Source organism: Prorops nasuta, unplaced genomic scaffold (assembly GCF_024137725.1).
Source record: "Prorops nasuta isolate Cenicafe-Biocafe unplaced genomic scaffold, Cenicafe_Pnas_1.2 PNAS00058, whole genome shotgun sequence".
NCBI lineage: Eukaryota > Metazoa > Arthropoda > Insecta > Hymenoptera > Bethylidae > Prorops > Prorops nasuta.
Window position 1 is genome coordinate 186,733 of NW_027116855.1, and position 6,916 is coordinate 193,648.

The window sequence follows — 6,916 nt, forward strand, 5'->3', positions numbered from 1 at the left end:
TACTCCCTGACCCCAAGCGAGTTACCCAAGCCACTTTATAAGTACTCCCTGACCCCAAGTGAGTTACCCTAGTCCTATATAAGTACTCCCTGACACCAAGTGAGTTACCCTAGTCCTAAATAAGTACTCCCTGACCCAAAGTCAGTTACCCAAGACCTTTCATTATTACTCCCTGTCCCCAAGTGAGTTACCCTAGTCCCATATAAGTACTCCCTGACCCAATGTGAGTTACACTAGTCCCATATAAGTGCTGCCTGACCCCCAAGTGAGTTACCCCAGTACCATATAAGTACTCCCTGACCCAAAGTGAGTTACCTTAGTCCCATATAAGTACTCCCTGACCCCAAGCGAGTTACCCAAGCCACTTTATAAGTACTCCCTGACCCCAAGTGAGTTACCCTAATCCAATATAAGTACTCCCTGACCCCAAGTGAGTTACACTAGTCCCATATAAGTACTCCCTGACCCCAAGTGAGTTACCCTAGTACAGTATAAGTACTCCCTGACCCCAAGTAAGTTACCCTAGCCCCATATAAGTACTCCATGATACCAAGTGAGTTACCCTAGTCCCATATAAGTACTCCCTGACACCAAGTGAGTTACCCCAGTGCCATATAAGTACTCCCTGACCCAATGCGAGTTACTCTAGTCCCATATAAATACTCCCTGACCCCAAGTGAATTACACTAGTCCCATATAAGTACTCCCTGACCCCAAGTGAGTTACCCTAGTCCCATATAAGTACTCCCTGACCCCAAGTGAGTTACACTAGTCCCATATAAATGCTCCCTGACCCAAAGCGAGTTACCGTAGTCCCATATAAGTACTCCCTGACCACAAGCGAGTTACCCTTGCCCCTTTATAAGTACTCCCTGACCCCAAGTGAGTTACCCTAGTCCCATATAAGTACTCCCTGACCCAATGTCATTTACACTAGTCCCATATAAGTGCTCCCTGACCCCCAAGTGAGTTATCCTAGTACCATATAAGTACTCCCTGACCCAAAGTGAGTTACCTTAGTCCCATATAAGTACTCCCTGACCCCAAGTGAGTTACCCTAATCCAATATAAGTACTCCCTGACCCCAAGTGAGTTACACTAGTCCCATATAAGTACTCCCTGACCCCAAGTGAGTTACCCTAGTCCCATATAAGTACTCCCTGACACCAAGTGAGTTACCCCAGTGCCATATAAGTACTCCCTGACCCAATGCGAGTTACTCTAGTCCCATATAAATACTCCCTGACCCCAAGTGAATTACACTAGTCCCATATAAGTACTCCCTGACCCCAAGTGAGTTACCCTAGTCCCATATAAGTTCTCCCTGACCCCAAGTGAGTTACCCTAGTCCCATATAAGTACTCCCTGACACCAAGTGAGTTACCCCAGTGCCATATAAGTACTCTCTGACCCAATGCGAGTTACTCTAGTCCCATATAAATACTCCCTGACCCCAAGTGAATTACACTAGTCCCATATAAGTACTCCCTGACCCCAAGTGAGTTACCCTAGTCCCATATAAGTACTCCCTGACCCCAAGTGAGTTACACTAGTCCCATATAAGTGCTCCCTGACCCAAAGCGAGTTACCGTAGTCCCATATAAGTACTCCCTGACCACAAGCGAGGTACCCTTGCCCCTTTATAAGTACTCCCTGACCCCAAGTGAGTTACCCTAGTCCCATATAAGTACTCCCTGACCCCAAGTGAGTTAACCTAGTACAGTATAAGTACTCCCTGACCCCAAGTAAGTTACCCTAGCCCCATATAAGTACTCCATGATACCAAGTGAGTTACCCTAGTCCTATATAAGTACTCCCTGACACCAAGTGAGTTACCCCAGTCCTAAATAAGTACTCCCTGACCCAAAGTCAGTTACCCAAGACCTTTCATTATTACTCCCTGTCCCCAAGTGAGTTACCCTAGTCCCATATAAGTACTCCCTGACCCCAAGCGAATTACCCTAGTCCTATATAGGTATTCCCTGACCCCAAGTGAGTTACCTTAGTCCCATATAGGTACTCCCTGACCCAAAGCGAGTTACCGTAGTCCCATATAAGTACTCCCTGACCACAAGCAAGTTACCCTTGCCCCTTTATAAGTACTCCCTGACCCCAAGTGAGTTACCCTAGTCCCATATAAGTACTCCCTGACCCCAAATGAGTTACCCTAGTACAGTATAAGTACTCCCTGACCCCAAGTAAGTTACCCTAGCGCCATATAAGTACTCCATGAGACCAAGTGAGTTACCCAAGCCCCTTTATTAGTACTCCCTTACTCCAAGTGAGTTACCCTAGTCCCATATAAGTACTCCCTGACCCCAAGTGAGTTACCCTAGTACAGTATAAGTACTCCCTGACCCCAAGTAAGTTACCCTAGCGCCATATAAGTACTCCATGATACCAAGTGAGTTACCCTAGTCCCATATAAGTACTCCCTGACACCAAGTGAGTTACCCTAGTTCTAAATAAGTACTCCCTGACCCAAAGTCAGTTACCCAAGACCTTTCATTATTACTCCCTGTCCCCAAGTGAGTTACTCTAGTCCCATATAAGTACTCCCTGACCCCAAGCGAATTACCCTAGTCCTATATAGGTATTCCCTGACCCCAAGTGAGTTACCTTAGTCCCATATAGGTACTCCCTGACCCAAAGCGAGTTACCGTAGTCCCATATAAGTACTCCCTGACCACAAGCAAGTTACCCTTGCCCCATTATAAGTACTCCCTGACCCCAAGTGAGTTACCCTAGTCCCATATAAGTACTCCCTGACCCCAAGTGAGTTACACTAGTCCCATATAGTTACTCCCTTACCCTAATTGAGTTACCCTAGCCCTTTTATAAGTACTCCCTGACCCCAAGTGAGTTACACTAGTCCCATATAAGTACTCCCTGACCCCAAGTGAGTTACCCTAGTCCCATTTAGGTATTCCCTGACCCCAAGTGAGTTACCCTAGTCCCATATAAGTACTCCCTGACCCCAAGTGAGTTACCCTAGTACAGTATAAGTACTCCCTGACCCCAAGTAAGTTACCCTAGCGCCATATAAGTACTCCATGATACCAAGTGAGTTACCCTAGTCCCATATAAGTACTCCCTGACACCAAGTGAGTTACCCTAGTTCTAAATAAGTACTCCCTGTCCCAAAGTCAGTTACCCAAGACCTTTCATTATTACTCCCTGTCCCCAAGTGAGTTACTCTAGTCCCATATAAGTACTCCCTGACCCCAAGCGAATTACCCTAGTCCTATATAGGTATTCCCTGACCCCAAGTGAGTTACCTTAGTCCCATATAGGTACTCCCTGACCCAAAGCGAGTTACCGTAGTCCCATATAAGTACTCCCTGACCACAAGCAAGTTACCCTTGCCCCATTATAAGTACTCCCTGACCCCAAGTGAGTTACTCTAGTCCCATATAAGTACTCCCTGACCCCAAGCGAATTACCCTAGTCCTATATAGGTATTCCCTGACCCCAAGTGAGTTACCTTAGTCCCATATAGGTACTCCCTGACCCAAAGCGAGTTACCGTAGTCCCATATAAGTACTCCCTGACCACAAGCAAGTTACCCTTGCCCCTTTATAAGTACTCCCTGACCCCAAGTGAGTTACCCTAGTCCCATATAAGTACTCCCTGACCCCAAATGAGTTACCCTAGTACAGTATAAGTACTCCCTGACCCCAAGTAAGTTACCCTAGCGCCATATAAGTACTCCATGAGACCAAGTGAGTTACCCAAGCCCCTTTATTAGTACTCCCTTACTCCAAGTGAGTTACCCTAGTCCCATATAAGTACTCCCTGACCCCAAGTGAGTTACCCTAGTACAGTATAAGTACTCCCTGACCCCAAGTAAGTTACCCTAGCGCCATATAAGTACTCCATGATACCAAGTGAGTTACCCTAGTCCCATATAAGTACTCCCTGACACCAAGTGAGTTACCCTAGTTCTAAATAAGTACTCCCTGACCCAAAGTCAGTTACCCAAGACCTTTCATTATTACTCCCTGTCCCCAAGTGAGTTACTCTAGTCCCATATAAGTACTCCCTGACCCCAAGCGAATTACCCTAGTCCTATATAGGTATTCCCTGACCCCAAGTGAGTTACCTTAGTCCCATATAGGTACTCCCTGACCCAAAGCGAGTTACCGTAGTCCCATATAAGTACTCCCTGACCACAAGCAAGTTACCCTTGCCCCATTATAAGTACTCCCTGACCCCAAGTGAGTTACTCTAGTCCCGTATAAGTACTCCCTGACCCCAAGCGAATTACCCTAGTCCTATATAGGTATTCCCTGACCCCAAGTGAGTTACCTTAGTCCCATATAGGTACTCCCTGACCCAAAGCGAGTTACCGTAGTCCCATATAAGTACTCCCTGACCACAAGCAAGTTACCCTTGCCCCATTATAAGTACTCCCTGACCCCAAGTGAGTTACCCTAGTCCCATATAAGTACTCCCTGACCCCAAGTGAGTTACACTAGTCCCATATAGTTACTCCCTTACCCTAATTGAGTTACCCTAGCCCTTTTATAAGTACTCCCTGACCCCAAGTGAGTTACACTAGTCCCATATAAGTACTCCCTGACCCCAAGTGAGTTACCCTAGTCCCATTTAGGTATTCCCTGACCCCAAGTGAGTTACCTTAGTCCCATATAGGTACTCCCTTACTTTAATTGAGTTACCCTAGTACAGTATAAGTACTCCCTGACCCCAAGTAAGTTACCCTAGCCCCATATAAGTACTCCATGTTACCAAGTGAGTTACCCTAGTCCCATATAAGTACTCCCTGACCCAAAGTGAGTTACACTAGTCCCATATAAGTGCTCCCTGACCCCCAAGTGAGTTACCCTAGTCCCATATAAGTACTCCCTGACACCAAGTGAGTTACCCTAGTCCTAAATAAGTACTCCCTGACCCAAAGTCAGTTACCCAAGACCTTTCATTATTACTCCCTGTCCCCAAGTTAGTTACACTAGTCCCATATAAGTACTCCCTGACCCCAAGTAAGTTACCTTAGCCCCATATAAGTACTCCATGATCCCAAGTGAGTTACTCTAGTCCCATATAAGTACTCCCTGACCCCAAGTGAGTTACCCTAGTCCTATATAGGTACTCCCTTACCCTAATTGAGTTACCCCAGCCCTTTTATAATTACTCCTTGACCCCAAGTGAGTTACCCCAGTGCCATATAAGTACTCCCTGGCCTAATGCGAGTTACTCTAGTCCCATATAAGTACTCCCTGACCCCAAGTGAGTTACCCTAGTCCTATATAGGTATTCCCTGACCCCAAGTGAGTTACCCTAGTCCCTTTATAAGTACTCCCTGACCCCAACTGAGTTACCCTAGCCCCTCTATAAGTACTCCCTGACCACAAGTGAGTTACCCTAGTCCCATATAAGTACTCCCTGACACAAAGTGAGTTACCCAAGCCCCTTTATTAGTACTCCCTGACCCCAAGTAAGTTACACTGGTCCCAAATAAGTACTCCCTGACGCAAAGTGAGTTACCCAAGACCCTTTATTATTACTCCCTGAACCCAAGTGAGTTACCCTAGTCCCATATAAGTACTCCCTTGACCCCAAGCGAATTACCCTAGTCCTATATAGGTATTCCCTGACCCCAAGTGAGTTACCTTAGTCCCATATAGGTACTCCCTGACCCAAAGCGAGTTACCGTAGTCCCATATAAGTACTCCCTGACCACAAGCAAGTTACCCTTGCCCCTTTATAAGTACTCCCTGACCCCAAGTGAGTTACCCTAGTCCCATATAAGTACTCCCTGACCCCAAGTGAGTTACACTAGTCCCATATAGTTACTCCCTTACCCTAATTGAGTTACCCTAGCCCTTTTATAATTACTCCCTGACCCCAAGTGAGTTACCCTAGTCCCATATAAGTACTCCCTGACTCCAAGTGAGTTACCCTAGTCCGATATAAGTACTCCCTGACCCCAAGTGAGTTACCCTAGACCCATATAAGTACTCCCTGACCCAAAGTGAGTTACACTAGTCCCATATAAGTGCTCCCTGACCCCCAAGTGAGTTACCCTAGTACCATATAAGTACTCCCTGACCCCAAGTGAGTTACCCTAGTCCCATTTAGGTATTCCCTGACCCCAAGTGAGTTACCTTAGTCCCATATAGGTACTCCCTTACTTTAATTGAGTTACCCTAGTACAGTATAAGTACTCCCTGACCCCAAGTAAGTTACCCTAGCCCCATATAAGTACTCCATGTTACCAAGTGTGTTACCCTAGTCCCATATAAGTACTCCCTGACACCAAGTGAGTTACTCTAGTCCTAAATAAGTACTCCCTGATCCAAAGTCAGTTACCCAAGACCTTTCATTATTACGCCCTGACCCAAAGTGAATTACTCCAGTGCCATATAAGTACTCCCTGACCCAATGCGAGTTACTCTAGTCCCATATAAATACTCCCTGACCCCAAGTGAATTACACTAGTCCCATATAAGTACTCCCTGACCCCAAGTGAGTTACCCTAGTCCCATATAAGTACTCCCTGACCCCAAGTGAGTTACCCTAGTACAGTATAAGTACTCCCTGACCCCAAGTAAGTTACCCTAGCCCCATATAAGTACTCCATGATACCAAGTGAGTTACCCTAGTCCTATATAAGTACTCCATGACACCAAGTGAGTTACTCTAGTCCTAAATAAGTACTCCCTGATCCAAAGTCAGTTACCCAAGACCTTTCATTATTACTCCCTGTCCCCAAGTGAGTTACCCTAGTCCCATATAAGTACTCCCTGACCCCAAGCGAATTACCCTAGTCCTATATAGGTATTCCCTGAGCCCAAGTGAGTTACCTTAGTCCCATATAGGTACTCCCTGACCCAAAGCGAGATACCGTAGTCCCATATAAGTACTCCCTGACCCCAAGCGAGTTACCCAAGCCACT